General features: G+C 37.2%; 1 pseudogene; it reads left to right on the top strand.

The window, feature by feature from the left end:
* Positions 1-25,589, top strand: part of LOC149818442 (protein REBELOTE-like) — a 75,995-nt pseudogene that overhangs the window by 34,325 nt on the left and 16,081 nt on the right.

Raw genomic sequence — 25,589 nt, 5'->3', positions numbered from 1 at the left:
GTTGGACGTCCCAAACAGTTCGAGAATGCTGGACTTCACCAAAAAACAGTACCTTTGCAGCTGCTACACGTTGGAGATCCACCAAAGATGGATTATACGCCGATTCTCGATCGGAGGGTGTAGAAAGCCGGATGGAGGTAGGGTCGGCTGACCTTGTTGGTGTGTTTCGCACTCCCACACAAGGTTAATGGTCTCCACCTCTGCTACACCTGCAAAAGTACAGAAAAATGGTGAAAATACAACAATGAGAAAGAAAGAAATGGAGAGAAAACACAAGGGCGATCGAAATATGCTTGGAACCCAAGCATAGACCGGTCTTCAATGGCCAAAACGTGGGAGGATGGAGAGGAAGGAGCTGCTGGAGTAGAATCACTGTAGGGGGCGTCCAAACAAAGCCAAAGACGCCTAGGGTTTGCTGGAAAAAACTATTTATACTTTTGATAATTTTCAGAAATACTGTTATAAAAAAAATATTTTCTATGCGCCTCTTTCTGGGGGGTTTTCTGCAAAACTTTTTGTAATGGATCTGGATAGGCATGTGGATTGGGTTTTGGGCTTTCTAAGGGTTGATCCAAAGTCCAAATAACCTAATTGGGTCGGATATGGATCTGATCCACCTCGAAATCCATGCCCAAACACTGAAATAGCCATAACTCTCTCATTTTAACTCTGATTTTTCTGAAATTCGAACCATAACCCCTTACTATCAAAATACATCTAAACATGGGTTTAAAACCTTAAACTTGATACAAAATGCATGAAAAACTTATTAACATGATGCGCATTTCATGCATCATCAAAACCATTCAACTTTTTGTGCAAAAGTCAGTTTCTTTTCTTTGTATGAATCTATAAAAATATATATAAAGTTAAAATATATACAAACTGACAAATATTATTTAGTAATTAGTAGTAAATAATATTTTACTGCTTCAAAAGTACTTCAATCACGTTCACAACTGATAGTAATGCATGCGAGACCTAAGACTTGAACAACAAAGGTCTGGAGCAGGAGACAACCAATGGCAAAAGAAATCCACCAATCTACTATAAAAAAATCAAATTACATATAATTAAAGTATATGTTGAAACTTGGTTTGAGAAAAGATAGAAAAGTACCTTCACGATTAGCCCTAATCACCCTTAAGTAGTGATTAGGGTCAATAAAGAAAATTACACTAGAGACCATTGAAAGTTAAAATATAAACAAGACCACCCAATAAACCCCTCACGATAATAACTCTCAACACTCCCCCTCAAGCTGAAGCATAGATATCAATCATGCTCAGCTTGTTACAACACTTTGAGAATTCTGTGATAGGAAGGGGTTTGGTAAAAACATCTGCTACTTGATCTTCTGAAGAAACATGAAAAGTTGATATATTTCTCACTTGAACCATATCCCGAATATAATGACAATCTATCTCAATATGCTTAGTCCTCTCATGAAACACATCATCTTAATAGGCAGAGAAACCTTTATGCTCAATCCGGTAAGCAAAGATTTTATCCAAATCATTTCAGCAGCAGTTTGTGCCATGACCCTATATTCTGACTCAACACTTGATCTTGCTACTACAGCTTGTTTCTTGCTTCTCCATGAAACTAAGTTGCCACCAACAAAAACACAGAACTCTGTAGTAGACTTCCTATCATCAACCGACCCTGCATAATCAGCATTAGTATACGCAACCACATCAAGATTTGCCTCTTTTGTAAACAATAGACCTTTTCCTGGAGATGTCTTCAGGTATTTAAGAACCATCGTAGCTGCCTCCCAATGAACTTTTCTTGGTTTATCCATGAATTGACTCAATTTGCCAACAACAAATGATATGTCAGGCCTAGTTACAGTAACATAGAGAAGTTTACCAATGAGAGTCCTATAGGACTTACTATCAACTGCCTCATATTGCTCGTCATACAAGAACAGTTTAGGATTCATGGGAATAGTTGCTGGTTTTGCACCAAGCATCCCTGTCTCCTGTAAAAGATCAAGCACATATTTACTCTGAGAAAGAACCATACCTTTTCTATTTATTGCTACTTCGATTCCCAACAAGTACTTGAGAGGACCCAGATCCTTTGTAATAAAGTATTTCTGCAGATATGCCTTGGTGCTTGAAATCTCCTGCTCATTATCTCCAGTTAAAATTATATCAACACAAACAACCATAGTCACAAAACCCTTAGAGCTAATCTTTATGAACAAAGAATGATTTGATGGTGACCTCTGGAAACCAAATTTAGACATCACCTCAAACAATTTGTGAAACCATGCACGCGGGCTTTGCTTTAGGCCATATATTGCCTTTTTTAGTTTGCACACTTTGCCACACTCTCCCTATCGTTCGAAGCCAGGCGGTTGTTGCATGTAGACCGTCTCAGATAGATCCCCATACAGAAAAGCATTCTTCACATCAAGCTGAGTCATACTCCACCCATGATGAACAACCACAGAAGTAACTAAGCGTATAGTGCCCATTCTAGCTACGGGAGAGAAAGTCTCAAAGAAGTCCACCGCATATGTTTGGGTGTAGCCTTTGGCGACTAGACGAGCTTTGTGTCTCTCCAGAGTGCCATCAAAATGATATTTAATAGTGTACACCCACTTACAACCAACAATGTCTGCATCAGAAGGAGGATCGACAAGCTCCCAAGTCCCTTGAGAAATCAAGGCGTCCATTTTTTCTTGCATTGCTTGTTTTCATTGAGGATCTAATAAAGCCTGTTGATGATTGATAGGACTGGAGATGGCAGATAAAGCAGATAGAAAGTTTTGCATGCTCTTTCCAATCTTGTCTGTGGACACAAACTTTGAAATTGGGTGCAGAGTACACTGACGCATGCCTTTCCTCAGGGCTATGGGCAAATCATTTTTAATCTCAGGATCTGCTCTACGATCATCAGGATAAGCAATAGAATCATCAACATAATCAGAATCACTGACTGCAGGAGAAGAAGACGATGAAGGGCCACGAGAGGAGGCTTGACGACGAGTATACACCAGTGGAGGATCATGGAACCGAGTTGAAGAGGGATCAGAACATAATGAAGGCAATAAAGGAACTGACTCCAAAGGAAAGGGAGGAATGGGTAAGGGAAATGATGTGGACATATCAGGATTCACACGAGATGCGCACGGCGAGAAGTAAGGAATGGTCTCAAAGAATGTGACATCCGCACTGATATACTCTTTACGAGCAATGGGGTCAGGACATTTGTACCCTTTTTGGTTTTTTGGATACCCAAGGAAGACACACTTAGTTGCCTGTGCAGCTAGTTTGTCCCTAGTAGGTCCAAGTTTTTGCACAAAACAAACACAACTAAATACCTTAGGAGAAACTTTGAACAAAGAACAATCAGGATAAAGTTGTCTGATAGGAATTTGGTCATTAAGAGCAGTAGAAGGCATTCTGTTAATAAGGTAACAAGAAGTAAGAAGGGCATCTCCCCAAAAAGAAGCTGGCATGTTTGTTTGAATCATAAGGGTTCGAGTTACTTTCAAAAGGTGTCGGTGTTTTCTTTCAGCTACCCCATTTTGCTGGGACGTATGGGCACATGAAAATTGAGGGCAAATCCCATTATCCCGATAAAATTGTAATAGTTTGCTAGATTTGAATTCAAGAGCATTATCAATGCGAACAATTTTAACAATGGAACCAAATTGAGTATTTATTTCAAGAATAAAAGATTGGAGAATACACAAGACTTCAGATCTCTCCTTTATTAAAAAGACCCAAGACACTCTAGAGTAGTCATCAACAATGACAAGGTAATACTTGGACTGAAACCTATTAGGAACCCGACTAGGCCCCCAGACATCAACATGAATTAGATCAAAAGGACTTTGACTAGTACAACTCTGACTTAAAGAAAAAGAACTACGATGATGTTTGCCCAACTGACATGCTTCACACTGAAAGGACGCTGTAGGAGAGACCTGTGGAATGACTCTTTGAAGCTTGGAAAGAGAAGGATGACCCAATCTGAGATGCCATTGGTAGGAATTAGAACTCGATTCCACACACGAAGTTGCTACTCCAACAGGTTGTGTAAGATATAAACACCTCCCTCCTCATGGCCTCCACCAATCTTCTTCCCAGACAGCAAATCCTGAAATACACAAGAACCCGGGTCAAATATAACTCGACAATTTAGTTCTTTTGTAAGCTGGCTTACGGATAATAAATTCTTAGGAAACTGTGGAGCATGGAGAACATATTGAATCCGTAATGTAGGGGTAAAATGCATATCTCCTTGCCCCACCATTGGGGATAATCTACCATCTACCAATTTAACATGACGAGGGAAAGATGTATGAACCAGTGTAGAGAAACTATGTGAATCTCCACAAAAGTGTTGAGAGGCGCCAGAATCAATAATTCATATCTTACCTCCATCATCCAACTGAATACCCGCAGAGCATGCCACATCAGTCACTACAATAGAGGCAAACACAAATGCAGAACTCTGAGAAAGAAGTTGATCATATTCTGCACGACTGAGAGTAATCGTATTGGTTGAAGAAGTAGGCACAGGTTCAGTGATGGAAGAGACAACCGGAGTTGTTGCTTTGGGGAACGATAATGAGCTCTGAGGGCGACTTCTAGGGTTCTTATCCCAACAACGATCCTCAAGGTGCCTTTGCTTGCCACAATATGTACACTGAAGCCTGCTACGACCTCCACTGCCTCTTCCACGACCTCTGCCTCTGGAAGAACTAGGTAAACCATGCCCTCCTCCACTAGTGACAACAAGAGCTGAAGTCTGAGAGTCTCCATGAGGCAGAGGAAGGGTAACAGCAAGACGACTTAACCGGTTGTAGGCATCAGCTAGAGTAGGGATCTCTGAGCTAGTAAGCATTTGCACCTTGGCTACTGAGTAATCTGGAGATAATCCTGATAGAAAACGAGCCACCATAGTCTACTCCTGATTGGTTTTATGATTAGTGCAGCAGGGAGGACGAACAGAGTTGAGCCTTTTATAGGCTGATTTAACTGATGCATAATATTGGGAAAGATTCTGATCACCCTGCTGCAACTGAAATATCTCTTGCTCAACTTACAAAATTCTACTGACATTTTTGTCTTGAGAGTACGTGTCACGTAATGAATCCCACATCTCCTTTGCAGTAGAATAGTAAATTAAGCCGTCTGCAATATGTGGCTGAACACTGTTCATAATCCAAGACATAACAATGTCATAATCTTCCTGCCATGTGGCATATTTCCCAATTTTCTCTGTTGGTTCCTTTTTTAACAAAATATGTTTTCGACGATGTCCTGACACAGACATCATAAAAGTCCTCGACCACCTTTTATAATTATTGTCGTCCAGCTTTACGGACGACCCATAAGAGAAGGGATTAACAAAAGCTTTGTACTCTGCAGACACTTCAAACCTTTGTTCACCATCACTGGACTTTATTTCAGCCATGGTATTTCACTGCTGACAGTAGCTAGCTAATGAGCCGGATAATAATAATAACCAGAAAGTAATCACGAGCAAACTGATAGTAAATAAATACATTCCAGCTGAAATAAAATCCTTGTCTTGCAATATATATATATATATCACAGACGCCACCAGCAAGATAATAAATCTGATCACCACTATAAAAATTAATTTTAGATGACAAAAATTGATTTCACATCTGAACTTCAACAAAAAATAATCAGATCTGATTAAATCTGATTCCAACAACATCAAGCACTACAGATTTAATGCCTACCATATCAACACGACTCTGATACGAGCAAATATGATTCCAACGACAGCAAGCACTACAGATTTAACACCTACCACATCAACACGACTCTGATACGAGCAACAGTCAGTCAGCCACACAATTCAGATCTGTTCCAACATCAACGCTCCACGCTACACGACATCCAATTACTGCACGATCTCAAATCTGCTCCACCCAATCACAAAATGATTGCTGATCTGATGCAACATGATCATGATGTCAGATCTGCTCCACGCAATCTCCACATGATGGTAGATCTGATGCACCACGATCCATCAATATTACTGAGGCGTCATCAACAAGGAGCAAAAGAGGAACACACGATCTAGGGTGTCTGATCAGATCTGCATATTGTGTAGAACTAGTCAGATCCCAGGTCGTGAGACTGAGGAAAGAACCTAGGGTTCGATCAGAAGGAAGATCGAACAAACTAGATATAGGCTAGGAGGAGAGAAGAAGAAAGAAAAAAACTATGATAAAGAGGGAAGAAAGAAATTCAGCCTAGGCGTTAGATTCTCCCAAGAACGAGAGGCTTTGATACCATGTTGAAACTTGGTTTGAGAAAAGATAGAAAAGTACCTTCTCGATTAGCCCTAATCACCCTTAAGTAGTGATTAGGGTCAATAAAGAAAATTACAAAAGAGACCATTAAAAGTTAAAATATAAACAAGACCAACTGATAACTTTTCTGATTTCCAATAAACCCCTCACGATAATAACTCTCAACTGTATATAAGTTATAAAAATAATGCAAAAGGGGTTATATGAAATTTAATCATCTTACCTAGGGTTTACACCAGAGTTACCAGTCAAGGAAGCGGGAGCGGGAAACGATACGAGAATCGGGAGCGGGAAGCGAGACACTTTCAAAAATTTAGGAAGCGGGGAAGCGAGGGGGAAGCAAAAAAAATGAAAAAAATGGGGAAGAGTGGGGGAAGCGAGGGAGAAGCGCGCTTCCCAAAAAAGGGGGATGCTTCCCCACACATTTCGGAAGTGCGACGTTTCGTACTTCCGAAGCGCGCTTCCCCTTTTACCAAGGCGCTTCCGTTAACTCTGGTTTACACTTTCTTCTTCCTCTTTGCTAACTACATTCCAAAAGGCCCAATAGCAGTTCTATATCTTATGAGTTGGTCTAGTAGTGTATCTCGATCCTCTTCGCTTTGAACAAGATGATTGACACAATCATATAAGTCATTCTTTATCTCCTCATTGGACTCGATATTTTTATACTTATAATATATGGCTGGATTCAAATATAGGTTTGTTGCATGCAAAGGTTTGTGCAATTGATTGCTCCACCTTTTATCGATTATCTCCCAAACCCAGCCGTATATTTGTTTATCATCACACACATTTACCTACTAAGTAAAAGAATTGAAAGAAACCATTATAGAAGCTAAGATAAAATGTAATTTACAATTAGTAGAATACAAAAAAATTAATTTATAATTATACTTTTATTTGTTCCTTTCCACGATCCATTTTCTTGTAGATGTAACCCATAGCAGGCTTTTCATCGCTATCAACCAATCGAAGCATGTCAAACAAGGGGGCCATTGTTTTCAGAGCACAACTCACTCTCTTCTAAAATTTTGAACTCAAAATCATGCTTTCACATCTTTTACCAACTGACGTTTTTGAAAAACTATTTTTTTCCCAATCATCTCTAAGAAATATGAACTTTAGGCATTTTTTCCAATTATATATGCTTTCTAGAGTAAAAAAATGGCAAATTTTGTCACTGCAGGCCTATGTAAGTCCTTTTGTGTGTGTGCTCTCATCATACTCAACACTTGAGAATGTTTGTAATGAATACCACCAATTGCCTTGCTTTTCCGAAAATGTTCTTCAACTCTTTCAATTATCCTATATATTCCAACATCATATCTATACAATGTGCAGCACAAAGAGTCCAAACTAAATGCTTTCTCTTATCCATAAATAATTTACCTGCTTTCACATAGTTTGAGGTATTATCAATAACAACTTGAACCATATTCTCCTCCCAAACTTCAACAATATCATTCAACAATGCAAAAAGCAAATTTGCATCTTTTACTTCATTTGATGCATCAACTGATTTCAAAAACATTGTTCCCAAAAGGCAATTAACAAAAAAATTAATGAGTGTACACCCTTTTGTATCCATGTTTGGACCAATGCACTTTGTATTGGTCCAAGAACTCCTTCATTTTCTTCATTTCTTTATTCAAAAGTAGTTCTCGCAACTCGTGATATGATGGAGGCTTCATCCCTGGTTCAAATTGGCCTATAGCTTCAATCATACTGTAAAATGAAGGCAACTTCGCTATATTAAAAGGTATTCCACCGTCATAAAATCACCTATTAATGTACTCGTACACTGTTTCTCTTTTTTCCTTTTTGAAGCAATTTTCAAACATAGTTTGTTTGTTTGCTTGCCTTCCTTTCTCTGTTGAATCACTTTGAAAGTATAGATCCATAGCCCTTTTGGTCTAAAGCCGAATGTACTACTCCCCTCCATCTATGAAACTGTATTCACATCCTTCGCCATAATCGGAAGCTGAGAATAAACTTTCATTTCTTTTGTATATATTAACCGTCTCTCTCTTATTTTTTTCATCTCTATTCTTCTTTGATTCCTCCATGTACTTAGAAAGTACTTGCTTGATTTCTGCAATTGTTTTATCATAAGCCTTCACTTTTCTTCCAATCCCAAGTAGATGCCGTTTTATTTTATATATACATCCTTTATAAGTTCAACATTTAAGGTATGTCACAAAATTCAGATCTTATTTATCCTTAATATAGGCCCACTCCCATGCTGGATCACCTGATTTTCTCTTAAAGTTCTGAATATGTTCCAAATTTGAAAATGTGGACCCACTAGCACTTGCAGATGAAGCCCCCTTCCATTGTTCTAAAAAATGATAAGAATCTAAAAAAAGGCAACATCCAAATTTGCTAAATAAAAAGGAGTAAGCAACAAATAACATATCAGCAAAATATGAATTCATAATAAAAAAACCCTTAAGTTTTTGTTTTGTAATTGCAGCACACATTTAATGACAACTTTAACAGGAGCAAACCCTAGGTTTTTTATTAACTATAAAAAAGTTTAGGTGTGTTTTTAACAATATTGAAAACTTAGATGTGTTTTTTATAATCAACCAAAATTTAGGTGTTTTTTTTAAATGTCCCCCAAAAAACATAGTTAAACCTAATTTGAGTTGGGTTCTGGTCATTATTTTATGCCTATCCTGATGTTTGGGTTTGGGCTCAGTCAGATACCAGACATGGATCCGGCCCATTGACTGCCCAAGATGAGATCTGTGAACTTATACCCAAACAAATGTTTATCTGTGCACTTATACCCTAACAAATGTATATCTGTGCCCACACATGCAACATTGGAAATAGCTAGTAACAAAAATTGGAGTGTGGCTGAGATTTCTTCGGATCATAGTAAATCTTTTTAGAAGAATTTCTAACTTGTCCGCACGAGAATTTGTAGGGGATTTTCAAAAAATGATTGGTTTTCTTTCATAGAATCAGTAATTTAGAGAAAAAGTCAAAAGGAAATTTACAAAAGCCAACAAGCGAAAATGTTTGGTTTATAAGAGGAAAAAAAAGAGAAAAACATAACTGCCACAACATAGATGAAAATATTATTCATGGCAGCATTGATCCCAATTTCATGGAGATACTCTTTACACTGGTGTATAAAGCAGAGCTACTGGAAGCTTCTTAGATAGGTGGGAAGCTCGCTTCTTGGAAACTCGCTTCAGAAGCGTGATACTCCTCGCTTCCGAAACTTGATGAGAACCTCAATTCCCCCATGCTTCTCCTATGCTTTCCACACGCCTCATCTATTCTTCTTATATGTTCTCTTACTCAACTTTTCTTGTTTTTTATGTGTTTTCTCTCACTTTTCTCACTCACTTCCATGTGCTTTCTCTAAATTGGTAGTCATCATTTTTAGATTTTGTTATACATTTAATTCTTACACTAAAAAAACATGAAATTTAATATTCGTCACTTTTATTTTAGTTTTTATTTGTGTTTCATTTTGATTTTCATTCAATTCATATATTTCTTTTATTTATTCTTCGCTTCCCGCTTCCTATATATTTTAAAATGCATTGCTTCTCGCTTCCGCTTTCTGTATCGTTTCCCACTTCCGTTTCCTAGTCTGGCAACCTTGGTATAAAGTGATCCTAATAAACCGATAATGTCTATTTAGTACAAATATGACACCCAACAGTTTGCTTCATCACTCTTTTTTTTTATAGGCAAGCCATCACTGAGCATTTGATCTTTCTAGATTTATATTCTGATCAAATATATCACACTCACATCATTGGAATCACACCACGGAGCGAGCCTAAACTGTGAAGTGTGAACTCAAAAGGACAGTTTAAAAATGTTAAACAAAATGTGAAATGTTAAACAAAATGCTACCAAATAAGGTCCCAAAATATGATGAAGAAAACTGTGGCACCAACAGCTTGAAACACTGAACACATTATTAGAATACTTTAATTCTTTTTCTTCACTTACCTTTGTTTATAAGGTTCATATGGAGAGTACAACTTTTAAGAGAGAGAGAGAGAGAGAGAGAGAGAGGTAGCGGTACCTGTAGAGGGAGGAGAAGGTTGACCTTCTTCGGCTCTGCCCTAGCGAGAGAAAGGAGAGAGAACGGAGCGAGAGAGAGTGGAGCAAAAAAGGGGAAAAATGACCCTTTTCCCCCTTTTATACATGTTGATAACAGTCAATGGAAAAAAAAATACCGACCTAGGCTTATGCCTAGGCACCACCTTTGACAACTAAGCTTACCACTAACTAATGCTAAAATCCAAAAGTACCCCTGAAAAAATGAAATGTACACATAAATACAAAGAGGGGGTACCACACTAAATGTAATACACATATGATACATAAGTCTCATATGTGATTTAACATAAGAAGGGAGAATATAGCTGTAAATTCATAAAACGATATTAAAGGCAAAATATCACAATATTTTAAAAATATCATAAATTTATATATGTCATGATATTATCATGATAATATCATGATATTATAAGTTGCCTTTTACTTTTTATTATATCTTAACTGTGTTTTTCTTCTTTCTTTTGTTTTTTTACTTATTTTTTGTATTATGTGTTGCTTTTCTCACTTATTGCTACTGTTTTTAAAAATTTTTTAAGCACCAAGTTTATATTTATCAACCAAACCTAGAGAAATTGCCTTGCTAAGATATGTCCGAGACCGATATTTGTGACTATGATAATATATATTTTTTATATTTATATAATGCATGTCTACCTATTTTATTGCTTGTTGATCATTGATTTATATTTTATACTACTGTGATATAAAAATTTCTAAAATATTGTTTATTCTGTTTGATGCCATTATTTGGGCTATTTCTTGATTCTTTCTTTCCTGTGTTCACTTATTCTCAACTTTTATGTGTTGCTTACTTTGTTAGCCTTCACATGACAGCTTTCAGATGATGAAGGTGAACCAAATGAGAGCAGCAGCAACAAAACCGGGGAAAATTCAAGTTTATGTGAACATAAAATCCTCACAAGTTTCTCCATTGATTCATGGTGCCAACAGATCATGAATCAACAAAACATCTCTGTGCTTCCTAATCTGTTAAATGGATTCTGGGTTGCATGCCATTATGGAAGTGATAACTCTGATGCTCTATTATACAGGATTCAGACAAGAGCAGCTTTCTGCAAGGTTTTTTTAATTGTGCTTCATGAAGCAGACAGTATATTCTGAAGATTATTGGGAATGTCAAGCTCTGGTTGCAAGGACACTATACTGAGCTTGCAAAATACTTCAAAATGGGCCTCAGTGAAACCACTGGTTAAGTCTTACATCAAAAGTACATTGTATCTTCTGACTCAGGCTACAGATACACAGATAATTGTCTTCGTCCTTTCTCGGCTCAGAGATTCAGTTATATTTTTAGTCGCATTTCCGGTTTTGCTACAAAGGCTTAGCAAGGTAACTGTTGTTGAACAAGCTAGAATCTATTGAGAAGCAAAAGATATGCATATGTATGCGTAAACATGCACGGATGTGCCCCATGCTATCCATGTGCATGCTTGTATTTGTGTGCTGACGTGGTCATGTTTGTGTTTTTCCAAAAAACATGTTTGTTTTTTAGTTTTATGCTTTGTTCATTACATTAGGCCATTTCTACGGCAAAATCGTGAGACTTCTTTTAAATGCAATGAAGTTTCCAGGATCTATATTGCATGATCCTGCTGGTACAGCAGAAAGGATATATTTGGTATTTCTTTGGGAGAAAAGTTTTCTTTATGAGGAAAGACGTAGGGAACAAGGGGTTTCAGTGCTAAATTTTTTAATGAGCAAATGTGGTTATTTCACAAAATTCATTTATTGCAGATGGAAAACCCTTTTTAGGTGTTTGCATCTATTATTTCATAATAATTCATATTTTGAGAAAGGTTTTTTCCTTGTTTGTCTCAAAGTGCTTGTCCATCACATGGGAAGAGGTGTACTTAATCTGCCCGGAGGTCACATAGATTGGAACCCCTATAGTTAACTTATTATCATTATACATGAGATTGATTTGAACCGTTGCTGTTACACTCGGCTATTGCAAGGGCATTCTTGTGATGAATGTCTAATAACTTATCACTTAATGGATTTTTATTATCTCATATGTGAGGTGATTGCAGATTGCCATCCACCTATGGGCAACTGGAGGAGGGAGAGTCTCTTTGGCAGCATTCTTACTCATCCGAAGCATGGTTCTGCAGTTAAATTCAGATTGCTATGATTCCTTCCTAACGAACATGTACAAAACATTTTTGGCACACTCCAAATTTGTTAAACCGGAAAACATAAAACATATCCAGTTTCTTGCTGATTCTGTTGTGGAGTTGTACTCACTAGATATTGCTAAGTCTTACCAGAAGGCATCCATCCTTATACAGCACCTTTCCAAGGTTTTGCAGCATGCCCTTAAAACCAAGACGGAGGTCAGTTTTTCAGCTCATGCATATCACAATTTTAAAAGCCAAATTAGTTTGCTAGTTATCGTGTCTAATTGTTTCTGCTTGTCCATCTATGCATAATGTAGAATATTGCAGTTATTGAATATATTAAAAAGTCTAAGATTTTAGGTTATTGAATATTGTAATATTATGCATTATTGGATGTTTTGGTACCCTTTTTGGTTATAGTATATCAAAAAGCTTAGCCTTTCAAGAGGAAATATTTATGTAGAACCTATATATATGAAATATGATGTTACAATATAAAGAAAATTCCTCAGATCTAATAAACCATCTCCCCCCACTCCTTCACTTTCTCTCTCTGTGAAACTTGCTAGGCCCTTGTTTGGTGCCTTCTTTGATAATGGGAAACTCCTAATAATACTTAATATCCAAAAAAAGAAAAAAAAAATCTGAAAGAACAAAAACACAATTTATAATACTTGTACAGTGTAGTCGATTGAACCTCAACCTTGCGAAATTATGAACATTATGTATGTAACAAACAAACCTTCTCATTTCCTTAAGAGTCATTGACACTTCCAATTCTGTAGATTGGACTGCAGAATTTGCAATTTGATCAAGCCACATGATCAAGATATAGCTGGATAGATGTCAGACACATCTAGGGATGTAACTGGGTTGGATGTGATTTCAATGTAGGCATAATTGGATATAACCGATGTCACATGGACTCGGTTAGGAGGTCGATGCACCCATGTCGACACGCCCCGACACAGGTGCGGCTTCAGACACGGGGCAGACTCGGTCAACAAGTGTTGGACTCGGTCAATGCATCGGGGCTGAGTCCGTCCACTTTATAGACTCGGTCAACTTTGACCGAGCCTATTGTTGTCCATATTTAAAATTTATTTTGGACTCGGGTCGGGTCCGATCCGGACCCGATCCGGATCCAAAATGTTTATCGGGGTCGGGGCCGAACCCTAAAGAGGCTACGCAAGGGGAGGGGCTTACGACAGACCCCTCCCCGCTGATCTTTCCCTCTCCCCCAGCCGTCCCTCGCTCTTCATCCCCTTCAGTCTCGCCGGCGACCCAGACCGTGACGATCGTAGCCGCAGCCAGCCATCGGCGACCCCAGCCACCGGTCCTCTCAGGTATGCACTCCTCCCTCTTACGTTCTTCTTCCCCTTCGTCTGGTAGGGGGCGGATCCCCCTGCCTCGTTCGTGTTTTCCGGCAGGGGATGGAGGCCCCTGCTTGAGTTTATTTTTCAGCAGGGGGCTCCCGTGCCTCAGATTTGTTTTTCGACAGGGGGCTGCCCCCTGCGTCATATCTGTTTTTCGGTAGGGGGCTCCGCCCCCTACCTCAGTTTATTTTTTGGCAGGGGGCGGAGCCCCCTACCTCGTTCATGTTTTCCAACAGGGGGTGGAGGCCCCTGTCTTAGTTTATTTTCCGGCAGGGGGCTCCCCTGCCTCAAATCTGTTTTTTGGCAGGGGGCTGCCCCCTGCCTCAGATCTGTTTTCCGGTAGGGGTCTCCACCCCCTACCTCAGTCGCAGGTTTTCGGCAGGGGGCGGAGCCTGCCTCAGATATGTTTTCTGATAGGGGGCTCTCCCCCCTGCCTCAACCCCTGCCTCAACCCCTGCCTTTGTTATTTTCTATCAGGCACACAGTTAGAGGGGTGGAGCTCTTGTTACTATTTTTTTGAAGTGTTTATTAACTTTATTTACATATTTTCTATTCACTTTTCACTTTTCAGATATAATGGCGAGTTCTAGTGGTGTCAATAGAGTTGGTTCAAGTTTAACTCTGAATTAGAAGTTTCTCAACCACTTTGGAGGCTTGTGACAAAAGGGATAAAAAGCTAGTGGTGGGAATGTGCAGTTTCATTGTAATTTATGTACGATTGTTTTCACGGGTTCTTATACGCGTGTGAATGCACATCTTTTGCATATTCATGGTCAAGGAATTAGGCAATGTTCTGGGGTTGATAAAGACTTGTTAAAGCAATTAAAGAAAGAACAAGAGGAAGCTGAAAAGAAGAAAATTGCAAAGATGAGAAGCGATTCGAGCTTTTGAAGAAAAGAAAGATGGAAGGCAATAAAACAATACAAGGATCATTCAAAAACATGGCAAGAGCAGAAATTGATAAAAAGATTGGTCGATTCTTTTACTCAAGCTCAATTCTTTTTAATGTAGCTAGAAGTCCATACTAAAAAGATATGATTACATCTTTGACTAATTGTAATTTGAGTGGTTATATGCCTCCTAGTTCAGAAAAACTAAGAACAGTTTTTCTTGCAGAGGAAAAAAATAGAATTGAAGACTTGTTAGAGACCAAAAAATTTGCATGAAAACGTCATGGAGTGTCTATTGTTTCTGATGGGTGGACTGATATACAAAGGCGTCCACTGATAAACTTCAATGCTTACTCACTTAATGAGCCAATCTTTTTGAAGACTCTTGATGCATCTGGGGAGTATAAAGATGCTGAATATTTAAAGAGATTATTTATTGAAGTGATAAAAGAAGTGGGTGAAGAAAGTGTGGTGCGAATCATTACTGACAACGCTTCAGTTTGCAATCGTGCATGAATGAATTTGGCAAGTGAAGATACGTATTCACATATTTTTTGGACTCCTTGTGCAGCACACAGTTTAAATTTGGCACTTAAGAGTATATACAATCCATCAAAAGATAATGCACATGCACATGAAATGTGTTTATAGATTGAGGAAATAGAGCATGATCGAAATATTAGAAATTTTGTTGTAAACCATCATCATGCCCTTTCTATATTTAATCGGCATTCTGATCTCAAGTTACTGAAAGTTGCTGAAACTCGTTTTGCTTCTCATTGTTATGATGCAAAGAATTAAGCAACTCAAGAATGCATTGATGATGATGGTGGCTGAAAAAGATTGAGATTTTTATCGCACTGAAGATGATGTTAAGTCTCAAGCTATCAAAAATGCATCTGTGATGATTTTTGGTGGGATAAACTTACACATTTTGTTGAATTTACAGAGCCTATTTGGGAAATGTTGAGAGAAGTTGACAGAGATATACCCATGCTTCATAGAATTTATGAAACGTGGGACAATAAGATTAAAAAAGTTCAAAGTATCATTTTTAAACATGAGAAGAAAGATGTTGCACTTGATGATTCAGAATTTTACAATTATGTACATTCAGTTTTAGTGAGAAGATGAGATAAAAGCAATACACTTTTACATTGCATGGCACACTCTCTCAATCCAAAATATTATGCAAAAAAATGGTTGACAACAGGTGTTGGTCGTGTTTTTCCAAATGAAGATCCTGAGATATCAAGGAACAAAATGATATATTTGGGAAGACTTTTTAATGATCCTCACATGTTTAAGGTTGTAAATAGTGAGTTTGAAAAGTTCTTTACTGGAAGATTTGATTCTTTAGCAACACTCATAGCAAGGGACGGAGAAGATCCCCTTAATTGGTGGGCAACATATGGATCAGATACACCAAATCTGCAACGTCTTGCAATGAAGTTGTTATCCCAACTTGCTACATCATCGTGTTGTGAAAGAAATTGGACTCACATATGTTCAAATTCACAACATTAAAAGAAACAAACTCACTAGTAAAAGAGCAGAGGATTTGGTTTATGTTCACTCTAATCTACGATTAATTTCTCGTCACACCAAAGATGAGTATATGTACTTTTTTTTCTTTTGTATTCAAAGTTCGTATTTAAATATTTATATTCAAAGTTTGAAGTTAGATACTAAGTTAATCATATTTTGATGTAGTTGTGAACCATCTAAGTATTGAGATGTAAATCCAAAAGATTTTGACTTGGAGGGAGAACATGATTTGCATACTCTCAACATGGACTACCTCGATCTTGTTCTTCCCTCTAATTCAGACGATGAGGCAGATTTATGATAAGTTTTGTTGTTATCACACTCACAAGCTTCTTTATGTGTTATATTTTGGTAAGTTTGTGTTGTTACTTCAATAGAATTACTTTTTTATTTTTGCTGTAAAATTTACAATCTTATTATTAATTTATTGTTATATATATAATTATATATATATTTTTAAAATATATATAGCCGAGTCCCCGTCTTCAAAATTTTTGAAATTGTGCCACACCCGTACCCGCACCCATACTCGTACCCATACCCGTACCCGCACCCGCACCTGCACTTGCACCTGCACCCATGTGACATAGGATGTAACCTAATCAGACTTGGAGTTGGATGAAGAGATGGGTGAGAAAAGCCTTTAGCAAGCCAGATCCTATCAGCGTAATTTGTGTGTGTTGGTTCTGAACCATGATGCCATATGGTGATGTGCACTATTGTTTGCATGAATATAACCAGCAAATGTTAGATGTACCCCCCACAGACATGTTCAACATAGTTTATTTACTATATTATGAGGTTTTATCATGTCTAATATACCATAATCATAGTCACAGTTATATATATATATCGTGTGATAATATCAGGTGCAGAAAAGAAAGAAGAAAGGAAAAAAAGGAGGGAAGAAGGAAGAAGGAAGAAGGAAAGAAAACTGTTTTTCCTAGTTTTTTTTTTGATTTTTCGCATTTTATTTTTAAGTTCATAGATTTTCCTGGGATTGATTGAAAAATATATAATATCCTGATATTTTGCCTTAGCCGAGATATAGCCAAGACCGATATTTGTGACTATGATTATAATACAGTTTCAAAGATGGTGAAAAAACGAAGGCTCACAATTCATGAGGATAAAAAATGGTCCAAAATATCCTATTAAAATAAACTTTAATGCATAAAATGGAAAATAGAACATCCTAAACATGATCCAAAGGTTAGTTTTTGCTTTTAGAGGTTAGATCTGTGTAAAACAAGTGTGTACCACCATAAGTTATGGTGGTTCAGTACCACCATAGAAACACCATATCCATATACATATGTACACACATGTACATGCATATATATATACACACCATTGTCACCGATATCGTTGATATTTTGAATATATCGTGATATTATCGGCAATTTCAAGCTTGCCGATAATATTGGGAATATATCGTGATATTTTCAAAATATCAGCAAATAAAAAATATCACGATATTTTTGAGTTTTTTTTTTTTAAATTAAATTTGCATTTCCTATTTTTTTGTTTCTTTTATATTTTAAAACCTTTAAAACATGTTTCTTTATATTTTTGAAAGAAAAATAATACAAAACTTATTATTTTCTTAGGTTTTTTTGTTGTTATTTATATTTTTTTCAATTTTTTAAACTCCCATGATTTTCCCAAGATATTCCCAAGATTTATCAACTTTTGAAAATCTCTCCGAGAAATACCCTCGCTGAGAAATTACCTTTAACGATACAGGTGACTATGATACACACACATTTTAAGCCAGATATTATGTTGGATTTGGATTAGGATATAAAAAACTGAAAGATAGTCTGTTCTGATTAGCTAATTGGATATTGAAATTTACACTGAATCCCTCTAAATGGATTTAAGCCAGCTGAATATCCAACCCTCACATCCTTAAGCGACATCTGCATAAGACCTATTTAAATCTTTAGCCCTGTTTCTTCCAAAACCATCCTAGTGCCATGTTTATTTTGGCCAGGCTACACTTCACCCCTTGGCAAAGGCTTGGCCTGATTTCCTAGGCATGGGCCCATCAGTTTCAGAACCAAGCTAAGTCTGTCCTGCACCATGTACCCAGCTCAATACCCACCCCTTCTGGAAGAAAGAGACTGAGGTTGGGTCAGATGATGCACTTTGGTTTGACCCAACACCATTAGAGATTGGAAATCTTTAGAAACATGTTTCTATTCTACTTGACCAGCACAATGAAATTTCTCTTGTATCTATGTCCTTCAAAGCAATCAGAGAGTTGATGAAATGGCGAACTTGGATTTTATGGTGACATATTTATTATAAATCCCCATTGATTTCATACAATTTATTTTTCATATATTTTTTTCCTGAAGGTGGTAGTATTATAACTTTATCCACTTGTATAGCTGAGGTGTATTATAGTTGTCTTAGAACATAGGAATATAATTTTAACTTTATAACCCTAACCTTGTTTCCTTCTTCTATAATTGTAATAATATTTTATTTCCAGTTCCTATGATCTAGCATATATCTCATAAACTCCAAACAAAGGGTTTATATGATTGACAATAGAAAGTTTAGAAAGTCCTTCAATTGTTTAGGAGTTGCTTCTTGCTAATAAAGCCAGATGATGCAGATAGATGGATATGTGTTTTGACTTTTGAGCTTCTCTCGATTCCTTGGGTTCTGGAACAATTTAAAAAAATGTGGCATGTTTAAGTCATTTTTAATTTGAACGACCATCCCTGCTTAATTAGTGTATTTGGGCTTTGTGACCCATGACTTGCAATTAGCAAATTCAGTGATTGTGGGATCAACTTTGCAAACATCTTCAAAAACTACTTCAAATAACCAGGATTAACTCATTTTTTTCCAATGTGAAGTTTGAACACTTTTTTTAGCCATCTACTTTCTTTGATGATGATGCCATCTTATCATTTTAAGAAAAAGTGAAATTTGGATATCAGAACTAGCTTAAATGTCTTATAGTCAAAGAGCTAGGCAGTGCACATGTGCCAGCTTGCTGTGTGGCTCAGAAACACACAAAATAAATTTTCAAAATGAAAAGATTGATAAAAGGCTTTCAAGATCTAGAAATTTTCTGAAATTATATGTTTTAACATTGTATGCAAAAAACAGTTATAGTATAATATGAAATTCAAGGTGGCTGTAATGTTAAGATTAACATCTTACACCATTACAAGATGTACGCTAATATTAGTAAAAATTGTGCACCTACTTGAGCACAAGATGGCACTGTGACATGCACCCAGGAAAGCAAACCGGAATATTTAACATAATATGAAAATCCATGACTCTGTAAATACATTTGTATGTGATGGTGATTGTTGAACAGAACCCAGGAATTCAAATAAAAAAAAGAAAGAAAAAGTTTCAATCACAAACATAACTTGCTATTCTCTGTCTTTATAGACTTTTTTTTATTAAGATCAAGCATACTTAGAAGCACCTAAGTGATGTTTACATGAGGTTTCTTGAGCATGACTTTTATCGCCTAGTGCTAGTACGTAGGTAGCCTTCCCAGTCAGTAAGCTGGCCTCACAATATGGGTATAGGCAGGGACCCATGTGAAATATAGATATTGTATTGATCTCATTTCTAAATCTTTGTCATTTTATTTCAGCACCATGAAATGTTCATGATCCAAAGTTATATTTTTTTACCAATTTGTCTCCTTTCACTTTATTCAACTAGAAACAGTTCTTTTACTTGTTTCCTGAAGTTACTCTGTGCTCTATTAGTTCAGAGCCCCGAGTGCAACAAAACTAAATCCCTTAGGTTCTTTCACTAAAAGGTAAAGCAAAAAGTCCCTTTAGATAGAGACTCTTCAGAAAAAGGATCACCACCTCTTTGGGTATGCAAAGGCTAGTTCCTTTGTTCTTGTGCTGTTGTGCATGGCCAATGGATAATGTGGCATAGATTGGACGATCAATTACTTTCTTGTGCCACTGAGAAGACATTGGTGTAGATTTGGAAATGGTGGGTAATGACTATTTGGAGGCTTCTCAGAAGTAAAAGAAATACATGTTACTGTATGGATGGTTTTATCTCACAAGCAAGTTTATCACCTCCAATCACAAGTCATAAGGTCTTGGACCTTCATGGCGTGGCCTCATTGCTCTTTCAGGTATTTTTTATGATGTTTTCCTTTAGCACAGACCCAAGTATTGTGTCATGAAGGTTATAGAGGGTGTGGTTCTGCTCATCATGATAGAAATTGCATATATAAAGGGTTTATTGTGGGCAAACTGTGGGTGACACCAAGCTTACAGAAATTAATTATTATTTCATGTATGTGAAAGTTGCAAGTGAGAAAGTTTACCACAGTGAAGATAATGATGCTACACTTGTTAATTTGCCACTAAAAGAAGTCTGAAGTTTTTATAGGATGAATTCCATGTGCGTGAGCATTATTTTGCATTCTCAAGTGTGTTTTACTATGTTTCAGACCACTATCTGATTTGATATAGATCAGCTATGGGCGATTTCACAATTTCATCGGCCAACACTGCTGGGATCTATATTATGTTAATTATTGGAACTATTGCAGCATGGTTTGATGTTAATTGGAAAACCGACAACTTCTCTAGTTTCCTATACCCTGCTCTCATTCATGTTCTTATGGAATCAAGTCATTGAACCTAGAACGGTTCTTACCCTTCTTGAGAAATTCACTGTGATATTGTTGTTTCCCAAATATAGTGAGTGTTTTGCCTTTTCCCCACAATTTTCTGCTTATCTGTTCATAATTGTGGTTGCAATTCTGTTTGTACATGAGATCCATATTTTTCTATCTTCTTTCTAATATTTTACATATTTTTCAGGATGGACTAAGGAAAATACAAGATTGGCAGTATGTAAACTGCCTTAAACTTTGGGTTAAGTTTGTATGTGCTAACATCAAGGAACATGATCTTCAGAGTTTGCTATACTTGGCAATTCAGATGATAAATGGACTTGCCCATATGTTGCCTGGACCTCATTTCTTTCCTTTGAGGCTAAAATGCATCCATTTGTTGAATAAGCTTTCACATTCTAGTGGCGTCTTCATTCCTGTGGCTTCTTTATCTCTAAGCTTTCTAGAATTTGGGGAAGGTGGCAAATCTGATAATAGTGCTCCAAAAGATTTTAATTTTTCAAGTATGTTGAAGGTTTGTTCAAGTGGAGAGACTACCTCATCAGTTTTCAGGATCTTCACTGTCTCGGCTCTCTGCTTTACTTATTAGTTGGTTACTTGTCTGACAGGTGCCAAAACAGCTACTGAAACTGAAAGCATACCATGAGCAATGTGTACGCTCTGCAGTTGAAACACTTTCAGAGCACTTTTTTCAATGGAGCTATCATGTATCTTTCCCTGAGTTGGCTTTCATTCCACTCGTCAGCTTTAGAAAGTTTTGCAAAAAGACAACCAGTGAGAGCCTCAGACGTCTTGTAAAGCCATTCATGGATCAGGTAAATATTTTTGAATAAGCTTACATGTTTGACTTTGCGATAGCACGTGCTCAGAGTTGTGTTTTTTATCTGTAAATTGATTTTCTTTTGACCAACAATGTGAAACATTGCTCAGGGAATCCTTAGTACAACTAACTTGGGCTGACAGAATCTGTGTCACAAGGTTGCACCTACCCCTGACCACAATCCAAGTGCATAAGGTGAAGGGGCTCTGAACTTGGGGCAAGGGCACTTTGCTTCAATTCTACATCTACCCTTGCCACAATTCAAGATCATATGAGGATTTTGTACCTACATTTGATTATGTGGAACCAGCTCTGTCCACTTCATGTCGCTGCCACCTGAACAACCTTAAATTGAATGGTCTAAGCTTGGAAGCCTGTAGTTCTAATGAAAGATTTGTTGGTTCGAGACAAGAAAAAAAATTGATGACCAATGCCGGTGTTTCAAAACCTAGCAAGCTCAGAACCCATCTTAGGATGCAGGAAGTGTAGCCAAACTTCTCCAGTTTTGTGCCTAGAGTTAGATGGACTTGGAAAATCCAAGACCCACCAATTTGGATTAACAAAACAACCAGCCGGGACTGAGTTATCCACTTGGCGCCAAGTGACACAATCTTGTTCAATGAATCAATATCATGGTGATAGGCTTAATCCTATCCATTTGGATTATGGTTATAAACATTATTTTATACTAATGAAGAAGCAGTTCCCAACATCTCTTTTTTATTAGACGGGGAAAACCTGGCCCAGTCTGGAGACTTGGCCCAGACCTGGTTGTCTATCCAGGAAAAAATCCTGTACAGCTACCCTGCCTCATGAACAGTACTGCTGTTAATATATATATATGTATATATATATATATATGTTAAAATATATGTAATCATGTATATATATATATATATATATATATATACCCGATAAAGGGTATTTCTGTAATTCTGCCCATTAGGGGCATTTCAGTCTTTTTACTTTTCTTTTATTTCCTTTTTCTTTTTTCTTTTCTTATTTTTTATTTTTCTTTTTTTATTGTAAAATGCATTAAATGCATTGCATTGGGGGTCTCTGTTAAATTATGTATATATATATATATATATATTTATATATATATACATATTTCTTTTTTTTGTTTTCTTATTTCTCCAAATACCCAATAGGGGTATTTTGGTAAATCCCCATGTAAACTCTCCCCTTTTCCTTTTCTCTCCCTTTTTTACTTTTTCTTTTTTTCTTTTGCTTTTTGTAAGACCACAAGGGGCCCCACTCATCTTGTCGTTGGGTCCCCAACGGTCATATTTATGACCGTTGGGGCTCCCAACGACTAGATGGGAGCCCCCTTGTGGTCCCTTCTTCTTGGCCTCCTCCTCTATAAATAGAGGAGGCTTTCTCTTGTATGGTATCAGGTTTCTCACCCTCTTCTTTCTTTCTTCAATAATATCCAACTTATGACTTTAAGTCATTTTTCCTTTAGTTGGTTTTTTGTATACACTTTTAGTGTTTGTGTTCTTGGCTCTTGAGATCACTCTTAAAGAGTGGTTTGCTTTATCGGTGCTTCCGCCCCTCTTCATTACATGGTATCAAAGCGAGGTTGGTGATCGGGCTTCTCTTTTTTGTTATCTTGGGATGTGTGCCTCTCAAGCTTTTGAAGAAAGGAAGACTATTCGGCACCTATGGAACGCGATTCTAAAGTTGAGCTTTCTTTTAAGCTCAATGGATCCAATTACTTTATGTGGGCCTCCGCTATGGAAAATCATCTAAGAGGTAAGAAACTTTGGGGTTTTGTTATGGGAACTACTCCCGAACCCTCTCTTGTTCTCACTAAAATTGAAAATGGGGTTGAAAAAGCTTTAGATGACGATGAGCGCATCAAAGCTATCAATGACCATCAATCCAAAGTTGAGGATTGGGAAAGTAATCATGCCAAAATTTTGGCATGGTTTATGAACAATGTGGACCTCAAAAATTGTGCCAACATTGCAAAATTTAGAAGAGCCAATGAGGCATGGTTCTTTCTTAAGGGTATGTATACCCAAAAGGATCTAGCTAGACAATTTTTTTGTCAAGAAAAAATCCGTTCCACTAGACAAGCGGATATGAGTGTCCGTGACTACTTTAGCTCTTTAACCCCTCATTGGGATGAGCTTGTTCTTCTTGAGCCCAAATGGGTGGCTCCGGAAGATATTGAGTTGAGAAGAGAACAAATTGAAAAGGAGCATTTTTTCCAATTTCTCCATGGTCTTCGACTGGAATTTGAACAAGTTAGGGCATCCCTTCTCCATAGAAGTAAAGCCTTACCCATTGAAGACGCCCTTGCCGAAGTATGCCAAGAAGAAACTCGACTTGGCCTAAGTATTAAGAGTGATGAAGTTTTGGCCGTTACTAGGCCCGGATCAAATGTAAAAGCATATAGACCTCCCCACTTTAACAAAAATAATGGATATAGAAAGGGAGTGATTTGTCACTATTGTAATGAACCGGGACACATTAAACCGGTTTGCCCAAAGCTTAAGGGAAAAGTGGCCGCGGTTGGAGAAAATTCTCCAAAGAAGGAAGAACAAAGTGTCAAAGAGGGAGATATCAAAGAAACTCTTAGTCATATCTCCGAAGTTCTCCAACATCTTCTCAAGACTTTTTCATCTTCAACATCTAGAGCCGCCATCGCCTATTCTTCATCACCTCCAGGTATGTGGATACTAGACTCCGATGCTTCTTTTCATATGACATCTCATAAAAACTCTCTTTCTAATGTTTTTTCCGAACCCATATCTTCTTATGTTTCAACGGCCGATGGGACATCTTTAAAAATTGAAAGTATTGAAACACTTGATTTAAAAACTTCTCAAACCTTTTTCGTTCTTAAAGTAAGAGTCGTTCCAAAAATTAATCTAAATCTTTTTTCCGTTTCCCAAATCACCGATCATGGATGCCAAGTCTCTTTCTCACCTAAAGATTGCACCGTGCAGGATCTCCAGTCAAGGAAGCTGATTGGGCAAGGCCATAGAAGGGGTGATCTTTATTTTATGGACTTTTTGACTCTTCCACCAAAGTCATTTTGCAATCTTATAAAGGACAAAAGTATTGGAATTTGGCATGAGAGACTTGGTCATCCAAAATTTGTAAAGATGTCTCTTTTTCCTTTTTTGAACAATACTTGTAAAGACAAACACACGACTTGTAAAGATTGCATTTTTGGGAAATCTAAAGCTATTCCATTTCCTCAAAGAAATTATTTCACCACTCGGCCTTTTGAACTTGTTCATTCCGATGTATGGGGACCTTCCCCTATTTTATCCAAAGGAAGATTTTCGTACTATGTGGTCTTTATTGATGACTTCACTCGATTTACATGGATTTACTTTTTAAGTCGCAAATCCGAAGTTTTCTCCTTCTTTAAAGAATTCCATGCAATGGTTAAAAATCATTTTTTAGGAAATCTATCAATTCTTAGATCCGATTCGGGAGGCGAATACATGTCCAATGCATTTCAAATCTATTTGAAACAAAATAGAATTTGCCATCAACGTTCTTGTCCAAACACTCCGCAACAAAATGGTCCTGTGGAAAGAAAGCATAGACACATAATAGAAACCACAAGAACTTTATTAATCTAAAAAAATATTCCAAAATCTTTTTGGGCCGAAGCGGTTCTAACCTCAACATATCTTATCAATAGAACCCCTTCATCTTCTTTGAAAAATCTTTCTCCATTTGAGAAACTTTACAATATGTCTCCCGATTATAAAAGACTAAGAATTTTCGGATGTAAATGC

This window comes from Nuphar pumila, chromosome 13 (genome assembly GCF_984573655.1).
Source record: "Nuphar pumila chromosome 13, dmNupPumi1.hap1.1, whole genome shotgun sequence".
Lineage (NCBI taxonomy): Eukaryota > Viridiplantae > Streptophyta > Magnoliopsida > Nymphaeales > Nymphaeaceae > Nuphar > Nuphar pumila.
Note: the sequence above shows the minus strand (reverse complement) of the source record. Positions and strands in the feature narration are given on the sequence as shown.